At 43.3% G+C, this 19,460-nt stretch overlaps 1 pseudogene; it reads right to left on the bottom strand.

Annotated features, from left to right (window-relative positions):
- Positions 1-10,891: 10,891 nt before the first annotated feature.
- On the bottom strand, positions 10,892-11,007 carry LOC126098653 (5S ribosomal RNA; annotated as a pseudogene).
- Between the last annotated feature and the right edge of the window lie 8,453 nt (positions 11,008-19,460).

The following is a 19,460-nucleotide window of genomic DNA, read 5'->3' as shown; positions in this document are numbered from 1 at the left end:
TTTAGTGTATAACACTGTTGTGTATTAATTTTTATATGAAAGTAGCTAAGTTGGCTTTAATTGCATTTAAACTTTTCCGTCTAGAATTTTTAGAGCGGAACTGACAGTGGAACATGACCTCTGAACTACATCTTTAAGAGATGTTGAATTGATTGGTATTTGAATCGAAGTCTTGAAACTTGTTATATCTTTATTATTTAATAGGTGTAATCAAAGGCTGTACTCAGAACAGTCTACCATTAATAAAACTGATACTTAGTGTATTACATATGACGTTTTTGTTCCAAATCTAGTTTTCAGTAAATTGCTTGAAAACTATTAAAGGTAGATTAGTGGGGTCCCATAGTTCAGGTTTTCATATCAAACTGACGATTCATACCAATTTTCATCTTTCCAAGTCTAATATTTAGCGCCTTCAATTTTTCTTAAAAACTTGAATTCGGACCAAAATTTTGTTACGATCAAGTTGACCTGTAACAGTTATTTTTGACACACATTTGCAGATTCTGACTGATTTTTGGTTTTATAACTTTATTATTTAGCACCACTTTTTTAGGCATTTATTTAGGGGAAGATTTTCATCTGATCACTCTGAGACTGGACAACTGAAACATTAATATACCGAAGCCTATGTTGACAAAATTTGTAAAAGCTTTTCTAATTTGTAATTTCATCCTTAGATTTTGGTGCAATACTTTTATGCTACACATAGGCTCATTATGATGACGTGGCGCTATTATCAGTGAAATGGGGCACGTGCCGGCAGACGCGCTCGCCTCTGTATCTCTCAAATAATACAGCGCTTGTTTCGTCACACATATTTTCATTCTGTATTTTGACCTGCAACTGACATTTCAGTGATGTGTAGATATGCCAGTCTCATTTACCGGCAACGATACCATGTGTGGGTGTGGTAGTCTTTTGGTATAGCCCATGGCTGATAAGACAAAAGTCATTGGACGAATCCCTGGCGCACTTCTTATATTTATCACTTTTTAATCTAGCAATCACTTTGCAGTGCTGTGGAGATTCGTAAGAAATGAAATGTGTTTCCGATTTCATGTTAAAATGTAGATTGCTTTTTCCCGTTTGCTTAAGGATAGGGAGACCGCAAGTCTCCAAAGTGGCGTCCACTTGATAAACTTGCACCAGGACATTGAACACAAGAAATTATTATTACCATAATCTGTGAAAAGGATGCTTTTGCCATCCTGCGAAGGTAGGCGACTTATGATATCTTAAGGAGCGCAATCAGAAACTGTGATATTCTGTACGCCAAAATCACTCAGACACCTGTTTAATGTCATTATTTCGTTTTATGAAATTACTGACCCGATGCTCCTTTGGCAAAACTATTACAAAAGCATGGCTCAAGATATCTGGCTACATTTCTTATCATTCACATGACGAGAACGCTATCAAGAAAATCTGTAACAAATTTTGGACTTCCTTTACCGATAAACTTCATTATAAATGCGTCAACCAATGCGGAGTATTTGCGAGAAACCAGCTACGGTTGTTGCCGCCTTTTATGGACCGTTCAAAATGACTACCGTCTGAATCACGAGCAAAATAATGTTTACATTTGATCCCGCTTGGAACTCAATCGGATAAATTAATTCTAAAGGTAGGTGCACCTATCATTTTATTGTGAAATTTAAACACACCTCAACTTTGCAACGGAACAAGACAATAAATGACCAGCCACAAAAATATTTTGATCGAGTGCACAATACTAGCTGGATGTGGAACTTGACAAACTATTCTGATACCGAAATAACGATGCTACAGACTTTTACCTTTCCAGTTCAAACGGGTCTATTTTCCTATTAATCTCGCCTTTAACAAAACCTAGGACAATTGATTGAAAGTTGCTGGAATGAATTAAGCGTGCATTATTTTTCACATTTTACAGTTGCGCTTTGCCTTGTCACGTCTGACATCGATGCACAATAAGATGACTTTTCTTTTTCAAGCTGCTGTCGGTCGCGAAATTAAAACCACAGTGAAAATCTGAAGAAGCTTTGGGCAGATGTGTTGAGTAGTGTCTCTAGTATGCCCCTCGATTGCACCACGTCGCACGCAGTTCTCAGTTCCGAGCGCACAGTGAGCACATAAAGATGCCTAGAACACTCGAGTGCCCGCCAAGTGTGGAGTGCCTCTTTAAGGGGATCTGCCTGATTTCATGCAACCAAATAACGCAACTGTCATGCGGTATGTTCTTCATGACAATTCTCGGCCGCTCACTGCAGATGCAAAATTACACTCCTGCAGCGTTTTCGCTGGGAAGTGTTCGATCACCCACTCTCTCTGATTTTCACCTCTTTGCCCACATGAACCGCTGGCTACGAGGACGAGCTGCAGACCAGCGCAGTGAATTGGTGCAATGCAACAGCGCCTGCATTGTATGACGAGGATATTGGAAAGTTGATCCCATGCAGCGACAAATGTCTAAGCTGGAGTGGCGACGATGTAAATAAGTAGCTGATAATAATAATAATTTCGTGTAGCTTAATGACCCGGTGCTCTTTTTTCAAGCTCCGATTGGTCGCGAAATTATAACTGAGTGGTGGCAAGACACTCTCTCACTTCACAAACATCGTCAGTCAGATTAACATTCATATTTTAGGGAATGATCTCGGTGTTCCCTGGTACTACATTTGCTATGTGTGGCTAGTGACTTTTTGTAAATTAGGAAATTGTGGGCAGAATGTTCTTGTAACTGCATGTGTAACCTAGTAACCTTGTAACCTGTAGAGAGCTTGTACCTGGGGGGCCATAGAGCAGGCAATCAAGAACCGGGAACGAGACAAATTGGGGGCCGTAAATACTAAGCGCAACGACCTGGCCCTGCGAGTGATTCTGGGAAACCCTATTCAGTGGTTCTTACCAGCAGAGGGACTTCTGGTTGAAGCTCTCTCTTGCTTCTGCTTAGGGTCGGACGGAAGAGTGCCAGTTCCCAAAACATTTTATCTTGGCTAGGCGCCAGTCTGTCATGGAAGACGGCTGGATGGTTGAAAGTTTGAGACCACTGTAAACTGAGGTTTTGTGGGAAGGTCATAAAACTCTGTGTATTCACATGTTTGAAGCTGAGACGATACCTACAGAGTTGCTGGTGTAGGTATCTATTGGGTGTAGGATTGTAACCCCCCCCCTCTTCCTGACACGAAGCTTAGTAGCCTTGTTTCAGAATTTGGAGATGTTTGACCTGGAAAGATTAGATCACTCTGTAAATGAGGGTCTGTGGTCCTGTGTAGATAGCGGTTCTAGGCACTTCAGTCCGGAACCGCGTTGCTGCAACGGTCGCAGGTTCGAATCCTGCCTCGGGCATGGATGAGTGTGATGTCCTTACGTTAGTTAGGTTTAAGTAGTTCTAAGTCCAGGGGACTGATGACATCAGATGTTAAGTCCCAAAGTGCTTGGAGCCATTTGAACCTGTCTAGATAGATGTTATTTTGCCGAAACGTGGCCATACCGTGAGAACGACGCCTCCCTTGTCTAAAATCATCTTTTTTCAGACAAAAAGAGATTTGGAGTCGCTGATTGGCTCATTTCAGGATATGCAAAATTGAGACCTGATCTCCCAGCATGGGAACGCTGGTGCTATGTCTGGATCGGTTTCTAAGCAAACAGAACAGTCAAGGAGGGAGACTCAGTGAATACAGGATAGTTCGATTGGTTTGTGCAATTTTTGGGGAGGTTTCGTTTTGCTAATTCGGCTCCCGTATTGAAGCTTGGTGGACATGTTAATTCTTCCTGGATAGGTCATCTGAGGAGTGACAATTCCAGCATGCACCGTCGTGACCTGCGAAATCTGCTGGGATTTCAGGGAACTTTCCCGCGTTCTGATAATGAAAACGCCTGGCCGTGCAGTTTGCATATTATCGTGGTCGCGTCAGAACATTATAGCAGCCGCAGCGACCGCTCCTCGCACACAGCACACCGCTTGTTGCTGCCGCCTAAATCAAGGTGAAATGGTTGTTAAGTGATACACACAGCTCCCTGTTCTCAGGTGAACCACAGTTCGTGGTATTGTTGATCGTATTTGAATCCATTTGAATAGGGGTGGGCCTCACAGTGTATTAATGTAAACAAAGTCATATTGTGTTGTAAAAGAGATTAATTCAGGGGAGAATTAGTATAGCTCCAATGTATGCTTTGCCTATCAAACACCATTCCTTAACTGATTTGTGTTTGACATTTTGTGTAAGATTTACCAGCTGGTTCTCCAGATAGTTGTTGTTAGTGTGACTGAGGAAGTCGGGATAAGGGGTACACTTAGCATGGAATGTCAAGGCCCCTATAAAGTCACTCCTTAAACACTACACCTTCCAAATCAATAAAATAACAATTTATTCGAAGACAATATTTATAAAACAGCAAAGAGACAATCAACAAGTGGCCCTCCTTAAGACAATACAAAAATGTCACAGATATCGTGCTTCTCAAGCAAGGCAACAAATTAAAATTACAAAACTGACTAAAAGTGATGAGCCACAGAGATTTCAATACTTAAAAGAACAATATATTACAATCAGAGAGTGATTGAAAAAAATGTGACACAGATAATTTATTTAAAGGAGCAAAAATTTGTAATATGGAAGTGATTTATGAAACGCACACCAGTTCATTAAGAACCCAAATGACACAAGCAGCACAAATTTTAAAATTTAATACAATTCACCCCAAGCAAATAAAAAACTAATTTTTTTAAAATATATGTGAAACACTTTAAATGGTTACCAACAGGCAGTGACGCCAGGCTGCCCTTGGCAAAAGGTGACTTAACTTATGGCAAACACCAACCAAACATCAATTATTATAAGTTCAGAGAACAATAAACAACAAATAAATGAAAAACCAATGGGTCTTTTACTAAAACTCAGTGAGTGCTTTCAAATAAATGGACGTATATAAAGGACTTACGTACAAATGACTACCTTTATTAATAACTACGCGCTTTCAATGAAAGTGACCCAAATTTTACAGCAATATACAAGGTACGTCGATTTCATGGCAATTAAAATACACTGAAAATCTCATACAGACTCTCTGGATACTTTCCCCCCCCCCCCCCCCCCCAAAAAAAACAAAATATAACACACACCTTCGAGCTAATCAGCTTCCTGATAGTGATCAAACCAGCGAATTTTTAAAAGGAAATTGTAGCTGGTAGTCACCAAGCGGTTACACACTCTGCCGGCTGCTCTTACTTCAACAACTCGTACATTAGGGCAACAAAGCGACAAGTACACACGCTGAAACGCAAATCGTTCAACGAAACGAAGGCACCAAAATCACTTACACCTTCGATGGAGAGCGTTCTTCGAGATGGTCTCTAGGGATGGGTCTCTCCGAGAATACAGGCACCAAAGAAATGCGACGAGCAGCGCCCGGAGTTGACATCAGGCAGGTCCACCACAAACTCGCGACCGCCTTACGAGGCAGACCCGCAGTGCCGCAGCTGGCCGAGCACGCGTGTTTTCCTCTTTCGTCCACGCAAGCACGTCCTTGCGCCTCGTAGCGAATCCCACCACCTGCCACGAGCGCGAAAACACCGGCGAGATCACAACGGGGGCAAAGATCCTAGTGCATCCGGGTAATCGATAGCGTCGCGCCAAAGAGGTGGTGTGCCAGGAAAGGCTCAGTTAGTAAAGATTTAATAAAACTTGTCATTATTTTCTAGACCTAAATACGCCACTGTTCTCATTCATATTCCTTTATTTTATTGTGGTGGTACATGAGTACACCACTAATTTAAGTTTAAAAATTATTAAATTAGTTAATTTGATGATCAATTTGACATCTGAAAGTGATTACATGCATAGGACAACAAAGGTTCCATGAGCAAACTCACTAATTCATACAGAAGACTCATGTGAGTAGCATAGATTTGAAGGTTGTTGACAAGTTAATATTTTTCGTTCTGTAAAGATAGTAACATGTAGCGGCACTCAGATATATATTTCTGATTAAAGCAAATGCAACTCGGCCAGGATCTCGAATCATGGCACTTTTTTGAGGTAGCTAGTGCGTTACCTTGCGCAACAGGTGCGTGTTTTTCTTTTTTATACGAAGTGAGACTACGGTGCACTGAAAACATATAGACACGGGTTTGGCGCAAAGCGTTACATCTCAACAATCTCTAATGTGTCGTAGTCATTTTGCCCGTGTAACTATTTTGTGTCATTTATTTTCACTTTTTTTTGTCTTGTTGTTTCTCATTGTCTCTTGTCAGAGACTTCTGCGTCATTTGTTGTCTGAAGTTGCGTGGTTGCTAACAGTGTTCTGCAAGTTTTTGTGAAAGAAATTTGATTATGGTAATGTGTATGATATTTTAGGGTAGGTTTTGTTTCATGGGCTTAGGCATAAATGAGTGTGTTATTTAAAAGAAGATCAGAGTAGAGTGAAACAACCCCTTAGAACAATTGTACATGACTGTGCTTAAACTGACACACAATATTTTTATTGCAACGCAATCTGACTTTCAATAATCCCTACAAAAGAATGGCCCTGACTAACATTAACCTATACCTTTCACAAATCACTTACCTCACAAAAATCTTCGTTACTCGAACTACTGCAATACAGCGAGCGCCACTACTGCCAGCTCAATAAAAGATTCAAACTACTGAAGGCACTAACTACTGATAGGCATAGTTAGCAAATGAAAGGTTTTGATAGAGAACAAACAATGTATTTACCTTAATAGTGTCGAAAAGTCACAACATACATAGCAGTTCATGACACCCAGTCTTACAAATTTCAAAACTCCGCCATTTCTCTCCCCACATCCACCACTGCTGGCGGCTCACCTCCAACTGCGCAACGCTACGCGCTGTTAACATCCAGCTGCCCAACACTACAATGGCAGACAACAATGCAAACTAGCCACAGACTGCACACAGCACAGCCAGTGATTTTCATACAGAGCGCTACGTAACGTTGCCAATAAGAAAACATAAACAGCCTACTTACAAGAGTTGCGGGGTATGATACGTAAGAATCGTAAACTTTTGGAAGCAGCAATCGATTTGAATGCTTAAGAGAAGAAAGCTCGTTTATATAGTGAGAAGGCTGTGCCCCAGTCTGCAAACAGGCCACAAATGTCAAATGCACAGTTCTCTAATAGTGAGAGTTCAGTTCACTCAGGAAATGAAAGGAAAAACGATGCCGAGGCGGCAGGTCATGTAGGTTCTGTAAATAAGGAAAGAGGTACAAACAGGGAAAGTAACAGTCCGATTTCGCGGGCAAGATATCAAAGAGCAATTGTGTCGCGTGGATCTAGTCCAGGGTACGTTACTGGAAGTACACAGTTAGAATCTATCATGCAATTTCTGCAATAGGTGGAGAAGAGACAACAAGAGGACGAAAAACAGAGGAAGGAAAGGGAAGAGAAGAGACGACAGGAAGAAGACCAAAGACAGGGCAGCCTCATTAACGAAATTAGGAAAATTCAGAAGCGACAATATAAGGAGAAAAATAGGCAGAACGAAGCCACGAAACAAATTAAGGAAATTAAAAGGAGAGCGGATGAGTTTGTCGAAAACGTAAATAAGGTCAGGAATGAAACTAAGGATATAAAAGCAGACTAGGACAGTCAGGTTAGTAAAACGAGATGCACAAAAATGCCCAAATAGCTCTAGATCAGGCAGCACTGGTAAAGGTCGAAGTGGGCACAACCGAGAAGGCTCTTTCTACTCTTAAAAAACAGGGACAGAGAGTAATTGAAAACATACAGGAAGAAATGTTAGGAATCTAAGACGAACAAACAAGTCGAATGCAGGATGGGCTGGCGCATGAGGTGAGACAATTGTGCGAATGGGTCGCTCGTGTAGGAATTCAGCCAGAAGCAACAGCACGTCGTTGTGAATTCGTTGGGAACTAGTAATATCAAAGACAAAAATTATTCAAGTCAACCCATAGGCATAGCCGATATATAGTAGGAGGGACCGCTTATCGGGGTACGGTGCTTGGTGGAGCACGCGCAGTCAGAATACCGAGCTGGGCCACAATAGTGCGCGACTCCGACGTACGGGAACGTTACTACATGACTCTGATGACACGAGACGAACTACATCATTCAGGGATCGGTCGGGCTTAAATCTTGGAGTTCGAGAAAGTTCAGGGGCGCAAAATTATGAATATCTCGACTTAAAACATTTCCCTCAGCTCATAATTTTCTGGTTTATAAAGAAAGCGACAATTCATTACATCCAAAGTCATGGATTGCTCAGTACGATAGCCATGGCCACTAGTATACAAATTGGTATCTGTCTGTGGATACCTGGAAGGTTCAGTAACAGAGCATATGCAGAGCGTTGCAGTAAACTGCCGCAACTACGGCGAATTCAGAGAGACTTTCCTAATAGGAAATTTGTGGTAAGGTCTTATGAGACTAAACTGCTGAGGTCATCGGTCCCTAAGCTTATGCAATACTTAATCTAACTTAAATTAACTTACGCTAAGGACAACACACACACCCGTACCCGAGGGAGGACTCGAACCTTCGACGGGGGGAGCCGCGCGAGACTCTTAAAGGCCTACTGGTCACAAGACACCCAAGATAGGATTAAACAGGAGATTATGTTAGGGAAGAATTACGAAACGGGGTGCCGCAGTCTGGTAAAGTGTTTTGAGACGCTTATCAACAAGAATCGTTACACGGAACAACCGAATAGTAATAAAGAAATAATGTGACACTGCTATATGAAACTGCCTTTGAAGTGCCAGGAACTGCTCATTGACAAAAGCAATGCCACACAGAATCATTGAAAAGCGCTATACGACAGTTAGACTTTGTCAGGGAAGCATAAAATGCGAGGGACCCAAGGAGACACAATGAACGAAATTTGCCAAGTGTATGTGATGGAAATAATCACGGGCAACAGAGAAATAGAAACAGGGTGACAGGAAACCAATATCATAGCCAAAGATTAAAGAACTTTAGTGGAATAAGCAGACGGGGGTCGTATGGTGGTGACTCAAGAAACCAGAAATAGCAACAGGAGAGAAAAGCAAAATTCTAACCAGTTTATGTTGGTGATCAGGAACTCAGGGCAAACAAGCAATAATGGAATGACTAGTAGGGGAAGTCCGCAACATGATCACCAGAATGACGTAGCGGAAATTAGACCTCCTGAGCCCTCAAATACAAACCGCAGTTGAAGTACGCGTAGGAATTGAAATTCGGCCGCTGCGGCCTCATCCCAAAACAAAGCCGCACTTAATATCGGTACGGGCAACATTAATTTTTACAGTTCATTAAGTCAGTGCTAAGAATCATTTGTTTCCAATTCATTTACGTAGTCATTTAGTGTATTGTTCTTTATGTGTTTGCACTTACACTTTGGGATGATTTAATATTATAATTAGCGGATAATATCATCTCCTGTGAGTTCTGATCAATGAGTTAGGCGTTTGTTGTTTTCTGTACAGCATCTGCACTTTGATTATCTACCGTAAATTTGAGACGTACTGGTATCCTATCGTGTATCACAGATAGTTAATGATTTCGTGGACAGGAATGTGCCGATTTCTAGGCGGAAACCTCTTGGGTTTGTAATAAAACTGGTTGGTTTAACACTGAGCATTTGCTATATTAGCAACTTGTTGTACCACAGCAAAGGTATGGGTTTGAACAGTGTGGAAATTGCACTTTTGGTTCAGAAATATCGCACAAGTCTTGGAGACACAATTCTTCTCAAAATTCATTTTGGAATGTAGTAACGGTTTTGTTTCTTCCTTTGATATTGTATGCATTTCCAGTGAGGCGAATGCCCGCTCTGTTCCACCATTCGTAGCGAGGCGACGATGGTACCACAGATGCGTATTTGCGATCTAATAGTTGTCCTTCTAACGATTTTGATAATGCCAGTGATACTCATGGCGATATCTTACGAGATGGCCATACGTGTGTTGACGTTCGAGTATGGTTCCTTTTTCCGCTGTGGTTTGATTAAGGTTATCGCCAGTGAAGCGATATGTTCTTACTGACGATTTTCGAACATGGTTACACTCATGGATAATTACCTATGATGCGATATTTTTTCGCCATTAGTGCGATGATGTTTGCCTTGTGGTATTTCGATTTTGAATCGTCAGCGGCAGAGGCCGTCATCGGGGACGTTTTGTTTTACATGGCATGAGCACATGGAGTGCGAGTCAAGGAGTACGTTTTTAGATGAATGGGACGGAAATGGTGAATGGGACCAAACAAAAACGAAAAATAATCACGAAATCCTTTACGCTACGTATTACAAAAATTCTTGTTTTTTTTTTTCTTTGCAGCAGCTGATATTTGATGATACCTATATGTCGATTTTTGAGCGTTGTCGGTACATTTTTCCTAAGTCTGATCTTCCTGAAGACCAGTAGGGAGTGCACAGATGGCGGTGAGTGGCATTTGATCCAGATTCTGCTTCAGATAGCCGCATCAGCGTCACCATCCAATAAGTTGGCATGGGGAGAAGTATCTAAGTCCAGATTAGCGTAAAGGAGAAAGGGTTAGAGGTAGCTGGACTTGTTAACGGGTAGGATATAGGTAGAATTAGATTTTGCATCGTGTGAGGGTGCTTGAAGTATGAATGTGTATACTGTGCCGGCTTAGCCCGCTGGGGTGCATGAGCGGTCTTGGGAAACTAACAAAACACTGACATGGACTACAGCAACATGACTTCTAAACTCCTCCCTAACCGGCCGTGAAGCACCCAACGGTACCGACCGTCCGCCGTGTCGTCCTCAGACATAGGCGTCACTGAATGCGGATATGGAGGGACATGTGGGCAGCACACCGCTCTCCCGGCCGTATGTCAGTTTCCGAGACCGGAGCCGTTACTTCTCAATCAAGTAGCTCCTCAATTTGCCTCACAAGGGCTAAGTGCACCCGGCGTGCCAACAGCGCTCGGCAGACCGGTTGGTCACCCATCCAAGTGCTAGCCCAGCCCGACAGCGCTTAACTTCGGTGATCAGACGGGAACCGGTGTTACCACTACGGCAACCGTTGGCTGCAACATTTCACCGCTAGAAAATGATTAGTTTGTTTCTTCTAGATCAGCGATTAGTGATCGATGTTTATTAAAACTAAACACGATCTGTAACAAATGGTAATTTTTTAAGGAGCGTTAGAAGTAATTGTTTAAACAAAAGAAAGCAGTAAGGCACGTTTCAATTCTTTGCATTAATCATACTGTAAAGTTTCAACTACAAACAGTTCATATTTTTACTACGGTTTTCCACATATGTGTTTTTGTATACATTATTGTAAAAACATTGCACTAAAACATGCGCTAAAGAGTTTGCAGAGGACTACGGCATTCTACATGGGAAGCAAGAAGCAGACCCATGGCCAGCCGCGACTGTGCGCTGGGCAGGTGGCACACGTCGCTGTGTGGCTGGCGTGATGTAGCGCAGTGTCGCCTGACGCGTGAGCTGCAAAGGGAATGACATTACCACATGGCTACCAACCGCAACGACTGATCAGCTGATGATGTCACCACATGATCACACAGCTGTCAGCCAAAAGGGACAGGCCTCCACCCCGCCCCCCCCCCCCCTCCCCCACCCTCCGAGGCTACAGGGCAAGCAGCCGGCTGACGTGACTACGTTGGCGCAGCTCACAGGTGGTAGAGGAGTTCCTGGTGCTGCGGTACATCAGCAGGGGAGCCTCATCTGCAGCCAGCAGGTGATGGATGCTCGCCCCTGATGCCAAGCGACCACCTGGGGACACGGCTGTTTGATGCAAGAGTCTCGGGGGACCAGACCTGAACATAACCCCGCTGCTGAGGAAAAAGGCAGGACTGGAGACCGCCAAACCAAGCATTTGACATCTCCAGACACTTGACACAACACCGATAACTGCTTCTGGAGGACTGTTTGTCAATTGCTGCCCTCTCTCTTGACTGTCAATAGTTCAGATGCTTGCCTGTTCTGCCATAGAGAGGAGACAGGCCCTACCACAGACACCACTGCCATCAACTGATGACATTAAGCAAACGGGTAACCCTTCTCTTACCACCAATTCACTTTCCCCCTCCCCTCGCCCCACCAGCTGCCCTATCGAAATTGTTACACTCCTCATGAGTGTAGTGCTGTGTTTATTTGTGAAACTAAAGTAAGGTTAATTTTTAGACTCCTTAAAGACCCTTGAGAAGGGACCAGCTGAGGACTTAAAATATACACTCCTGGAAATTGAAATAAGAACACCGTGAATTCATTGTCCCAGGAAGGGGAAACTTTATTGACACATTCCTGGGGTCAGATACATCACATGATCACACTGACAGAACCACAGGCACATAGACACAGGCAACAGAGCATGCACAATGTCGGCACTTGTACAGTGTATATCCACCTTTCGCAGCAATGCAGGCTGCTGTTCTCCCATGGAGACGATCGTAGAGATGCTGGATGTAGTCCTGTGGAACGGCTTGCCATGACATTTCCACCTGGCGCCTCAGTTGGACCAGCGTTCGTGTTGGACGTGCAGACCGCGTGAGACGACGCTTCATCCAGTCCCAAACATGCTCAATGGGGGACAGATCCGGAGATCTTGCTGGCCAGGGTAGTTGACTTACACCTTCTAGAGCACGTTGGGTGGCACGGGATACATGCGGACGTGCATTGTCCTGTTGGAACAGCAAGTTCCCTTGCCGGTCTAGGAATGGTAGAACGATGGGTTCGATGACGGTTTGGATGTACCGTGCACTATTCAGTGTCCCCTCGACGATCACCAGTGGTGTACGGCCAGTGTAGGAGATCGCTCCCCACACCATGATGCCGGGTGTTGGCCCTGTGTGCCTCGGTCGTATGCAGTCCTGATTGTGGCGCTCACCTGCACGGCGCCAAACACGCATACGACCATCATTGGCACCAAGGCAGAAGCGACTCTCATCGCTGAAGACGACACGTCTCCATTCGTCCCTCCATTCACGCCTGTCGCGACACCACTGGAGGCGGGCTGCACGATGTTGGGGCGTGAGCGGAAGACGGCCTAACGGTGTGCGGGACCGTAGCCCAGCTTTATGGAGACGGTTGCGAATGGTCCTCGCCGATACCCCAGGAGCAACAGTGTCCCTAATTTGCTGGGAAGTGGCGGTGCGGTCCCCTACGGCACTGCGTAGGATCCTACGGTCTTGGCGTGCATCCGTGCGTCGCTGCGGTCCGGTTCCAGGTCGACGGGCACGTGCACCTTCCGCCGACCACTGGCGACAACATCGATGTACTGTGGAGACCTCACGCCCCACGTGTTGAGCAATTCGGCGGTACGTCCACCCGGCCTCCCGCATGCCCACTATACGCCCTCGCTCAAAGTCCGTCAACTGCACATACGGTTCACGTCCACGCTGTCGCGGCATGCTACCAGTGTTAAAGACTGCGATGGAGCTCCGTATGCCACGGCAAACTGGCTGACACCGACGGCGGCGGTGCACAAATGCTGCGCAGCTAGCGCCATTCGACGGCCAACACCGCGGTTCCTGGTGTGTCCGCTGTGCCGTGCGTGTGATCATTGCTTGTACAGCCCTCTCGCAGTGTCCGGAGCAAGTATGGTGGGTCTGACACACCGGTGTCAATGTGTTCTTTTTTTCATTTCCAGGAGTGTATTTGTGCTTTTTAATCTTATATTTGTGTGCCTTCCTGTGTTTATTCTATTAGGTTAAATGAAATTTTTTCGGTGCTTTACTAGAAACACAGTTAACTTTTTGTTTTTGTTTTTAATAGAAAATTGTCAAAATGAATATTCAGAAAATGCCTGGTTTGTCAGCTATATTAATCAAAACAGCTAAACGTTAATGTTCCACATAATTTCCCAAACACACAAGTTATAACAACACCCTTCAGTATGACCTACATAACTCCGTTGCACCACTACATGTATCAAGCGATGAGGCGGAGTGGCCAGTGCACTAACTCGTATTTGGGAGGACTGTGGTTCAATTATGCCTCCGGCTGTCACACTTTTTAGTGGTTTCCCTCAGTTGCTCCAGGCAAAGGCCAAGATGGTTCATTCGAGAAGGGATAGCCAATTTCTTTCCCCAGCCTTAACAAAGCAATCCGAGCTTGTGCTCCATCTCCGATCGCCTAGTTGTAGAAATGCTAAATCTTCTTTCTTCTTTTTTTCAACATAGGATTAAACAGCCGACCGATTGCACATGAACAGTAGGTACTTTGACCTAGGTTTCGACATCTACTAGGCGTGTCTTTATTAAAATGAGATGTTGCTAAATCGTAAAATTACATTGCTAAAAAGCAATGGTCAGAATCTGGAGCAGCTACGCTCAAGTCGAAAGTAAAATACAACGTTCTAGCTTTTGCCACGTGTGCGGAACATCAGACTGATGTTCTTCCCAGCTGGACACACGTGGGAAAGGCCAGAACGCTGGACTGTGCGTATTCAGTACGGACTAGGCATCAGTGCAGGTTGTTTACGAGTAGTGCACACTTCGTATTTGCATTCAGTGGCCGAGGTCGGCATGCAATGAAAGATCTAACAGAATTCCAAAGGGGGCAGATTGCAGGGCCCCAATTAGCTGAAGCATCAGTAACCAAGGCAGTAACCAAGGCAGCCAACTTATTGAAAGTTTCAAGAGCAACTGTTTCAATAGTCATGATAGCCTACACAAAAACAGAAAGACATCATCGTTTAATCGTAATAGCGGGCAATTCAAACCTAAATGACAGAGATCGTCCTAAGCTAATACGAATAGTGTCAACACAAAATCACGGCGGCTAAAGTGACTGCAGAGCTCAATAGCCATCTTCGTGACACCGTATCTATCGACACTGTCCGCCGAGAACTCCATAAAGCGAATATTCATGGACGAGCTGCTATACCGAAACCGTTAGTGATGACAACTAATGCAAAGAAGCGTATGGTCTCATGAGCATAAATCCTAGACGGCTCATCAGTGAAAACACGTCATATGGTCCGACGAGTCAATATTTTCGTTATTTCCAACCTCGGGCCCGGTTTACATCTGGAGAACGCCAAACGTTGCCTACACTCCTGATTGCTTGATTCCAACGGTTAAGCATGGAGGTTGATTGATGGTGTGGACAGCCACATGGTATTTTGCTGGTCCCATCATTACTCTCAAAGGCCGTGTTACAGCCAGCGATTATGTGAACATTTTGGGTACACCCCAAGATTCAAATGCTGTTCCCGACAACGATGCCATATTTCAGGACCATAATGCACCGATTCACACAGTATGAGGAGCATGCAACTGAATCGCAGCGTCTTCTCTGGCCAGCACAGTCCCCGGACTTGAACATTGTCGAACCCTTGTGGACGGTGTTGGAGCGCAGTCTCCGGAGCAGATTTCCGCCTCCCTCTTTACGACAGGAGTTAGAAGAAGTTCTGATCGAAAAGGGGCATAACATTCCACTGGAGACTGCACAGTCATTATGTGTCAGTGTTCCAAGCAGAATCGCAAATGGGGGTCCAACCGCTTATTAATAAACCATTCCCAAGGTTCACATTATTTTGGTTCAAATGGTTCAAAGGGCTCTGAGCACTATGGGACTCAACTTCTGAGGTCGTTAGTCCCCTAGAACTTAGAACTAGTTAAACCTAACTAACCTAAGGACATCACACACATCCATGCCCGATGCAGGATTCGAACCTGCGACCGTAGCGGTCTCGCGGTTCCAGACTGCAGCGCCTAGAACCGCACGGCCACTTCGGCCGGCCATTATTTTGCATATCCCCTGTACCTTCTTTTACTGGACATTCTGTTCGTTTGCCGGTTTCTTCCTTGTGTCAAAAAATAGAATGTTACCAATAAATCGTAGATATGCTGCATCCAACAGCACCGCAGTCTTGTAAATCTGTTGAAGTTTTTACTAACGATTTCACACCGATTAGTTACTTCTTTAATTGCGAACTTGTGGCACATGATATTATGTGATTTTTCCCCAGGCAGTACTCTTCTAACGCTTCTCCATGAACAACAGTATTATTATTATCAAGCCTTTACTACAGAATTGCCTTAGTTTTATTGTAGCTGTCAGTCTAGTTTTAGCGATTTCTCATTGACATGTGCGTGATTGGAAGCAACGAATAATTTCATCAGGGCACCATGTATGGAAGTGATCTGAGTCAGCTGTATGTAAATGAAGCGAGGAAAGCGGTGGACTAAACGATGCCATGAATGGAAACGCAATTTTAAAATCTCGCCTGCAGTTAATTATCACGAGGAAGGAATACAGATGAGGTACTTCTAGTCACGAGAAAATGAGCTGGTAATGTGTCTTCAAAACGACGGGGAAGTTGCATCCTAATACGAGTCTGTTACGGAGCACTTAACAATCTTTGAAATTCAAGTGGGTTTTGCCGGCGTTTGATGCTGAATAGTTTGTAAATATCCAGGAGAACATCGGATAGTTAAGCGCTTCTCCAAACAAGGCAGGTATCAAAACACTTGATAAAATGTACGTTAAAACTGTGCTGTATGTAAAACTAATAACATAAAATGGGTTGAATGTTCCTTACTGTGGCATCTGAAGTACAGTTCTTAACTCTAGATCACAGAGCCTCATCATTTTGACGACGCGCTATTGGCCTCATTGGTTCATCTGTTACGTTTTTCGCGCCACACAGCTATACTTCTTAGCTTTTGTAGTGCATTGTCGGAATTCGTTTGTTTGATTCAGCGGTACTGAATGCTGTGCCGTAAATTTTACAAGGGTTTGTGTCTGCGTATCCAGGAATACAGAAGGTAAGTGCAACACCAGGAACTATTTCAAGCAATAATATTGGTTGGACAAGTAAATGCTATGGTATAACGTGCATAATATGTGCCAGTAAGAATTTGAATTTTTATTTTATATTATTTTCGATGAGTATTCTGCGTGGAGACCACCCATATTTCGAAGAAAAGCTCACGAAAATGCTTGAAGAAAAAACAGATGGAAACAGGTCTGACAGTGATTCTGGTTCCAGCGAAGAAATCAATAGTGTATAGGCTGATGAAATATTAATATAGACTGATGAAATAGTAATGACTGATTCAGATCGTGAAAATATCACAGGGACAAATACTGATATGAGTCGAAGCAGTCCCGATGACAATCTTGTGCTTGGATAAACTCGACACAAACGGAAGGGGCTTGAATCTGGAAATTCTAACGAATCCACATCTGAAAGTGCAGATGATAGAATTTCCTCACCATCAAGACCTACAAATATTTATTGATGCAATAATTTACCAACAGCCGTATGTATTGTAGAAATTTATTTTATGAACTTCTTATGTGCTACCAGTTTGGCATTACATTGATGCCACCTTCAGGCCCCACACGTCATAGTATACACGGAAGGAGCCATATAACTGGATCCGTGAATCAAATCGTTATGCAACAGCTCTTGGTGGCCAGGCGACACAGACTGGACACAAGAGCTGTTGCATAACGATTTGATTCACAGATGTAGTTATATGGCTCCTTCCGTGTATAGCGATTTTACGACTATGACGTGTGGGGCCTGAAGATGGCATCATTGTAATGCCGAAACTGGTAGCATATAAGATGTGCATAAAATAAATTTCTAAAATACATACGGCTATTGGTAAATTATTGCATCAAGAAATACATGCCAGCCGTTGTCCCATGGTCCATAACGGATCAACGAAGAATAAAAATATTCTATTGCCACCAAGAAAGGTTCTCAAAAGGTAAGAACAATTGGCGCTGGTCTGCAATATCTGCCAGTCGTTCAAGTTGTCGCACGCCAAGCAGAAACATATCCAATTCATTCAGGCGCCCATTGGACAAGCTAAGGCAGCGAAGACTCCTTAGTAAACATTTCCTTTGTTTTTCACAGCTGAGATGGTCAACGCTATGGTGGCATATACCAGTGAAGAACTAAACCAGAGGAAATCAAAGCACAAGACAACAACACACACACAAAACCAAGCCTGTATAGCAGAGATAAAAGCCCTTCTTGGAATCTTCATAATAACAGTAGCTTTGAAAAACAATCATCTGTAAGAGAAATGTTCAGAACAGATTCGTGTGGTTCTCTGCCGCAATGAGTTCCGAAAAGTTCGAATTTTTAGTCTCATACTTGAGATTCGATAACAAAGAAACTCGTCAAGCTAGCTTATTCAGGGAAATGTACAGAGTCTAATGGAATGCCTCTCGGGGAATTTTCTGTAGAGGAGATGACCAACACCCTTCGAAGGTCAAAGAGAAACATCACGGTAGATAACTGGTTTAACAAAGTGAAACTGGCAAGTGATCTTTTGAAGGATAAACTCACACTGGTTTGCTCCAACAAACCTGAAATACCGCCTGAGCTACTGTCCATTAAAAAAACAAATGTAGGTACTTTACGTTTTGCTTTGACAAAGGAAAAAACCCTAGTTTCATACAAAGCAGAACCAAATAAAATGGTTGCCCTGCTGTCAACTGCTCACGATCGGCCCACTATCAGTGACATCGATAAGAAAGCACACAAAATAGAGGATCACAATGCCACCAAAATTGAAGTAGACGTGCTGGACCAGCAGTGCAGACTCATTCATATAGTCGGAAAACCAGAAAATGGCCACTATGTGTGTTCTATGGCATTATAATTTTAGGTGCGTGAATGCATGGGTTATCCATACCCACAATAAACAGCAGCAGAGAGCTAATAGATCTCCAAGAAAGGATTTGTTATACGCAGAGGTAAAGAACTCGATAAAGCCTGAAGGACGAAGAATCTAGAACCTCCCAGTCTCCGAATATACCTTCGCGAAGCCATAAAAGATGTCCAAATTAAAAACTCGCCGTCATCAAGCCAAGAACGAGCTACGACTGGCAAGAGAACTCTTTGTCACATCTGCCCTTCTAAAAAAAGAAGAATCAGTCACATATCGTAGAGAATGTAGTCGTTGTTACTGCAAAGAACATCGAGCAAATATGTGTACAAACTGCTGTAAATGAAGCAAGAAAACTGTGAAAGTGCAAGAAAACACGTAAAGAGATGTTTATGTTTTGAACTATACCGTTTTCGTTATACCTTCAATTTACTGTAATGTGTTTTTATGAAAATAACAAAAAGTCGTAAAATTCACGAGGATTTGTGTTTATGTGCAATAGGAATAGGCTGATCTAGGGTTAATGAGGTAGATATACAAACATGCCATTTATGAGACTGGTTTGATAAATGACACATGATAAACGACAATTTGTTGATGAGTTTAAACCTACAGATAACAAGTACTGGATTTTAGAACATACATTAATATTGATAATGTAACACTCAAGTGTCAGTAATAAACTGGGGAAAAATACATCGCCGTAAAAGAATCATTACAGAATCCAAACCGCATTCTTCAGCTGATTACTAATGTTACAAATCAATAATTGCAGTATTAGATACGAGCATTTATTTATGTCCAATAACTCACTATTGACTGCCAGTTGACTCAGCTAAATACTTAGGGATTACAATTACGAGTAACTCAACTTGGGGC

This window comes from Schistocerca cancellata, chromosome 1 (assembly GCF_023864275.1).
Source record: "Schistocerca cancellata isolate TAMUIC-IGC-003103 chromosome 1, iqSchCanc2.1, whole genome shotgun sequence".
NCBI lineage: Eukaryota > Metazoa > Arthropoda > Insecta > Orthoptera > Acrididae > Schistocerca > Schistocerca cancellata.
This window is presented reverse-complemented; position numbering and strand designations above follow the sequence as displayed.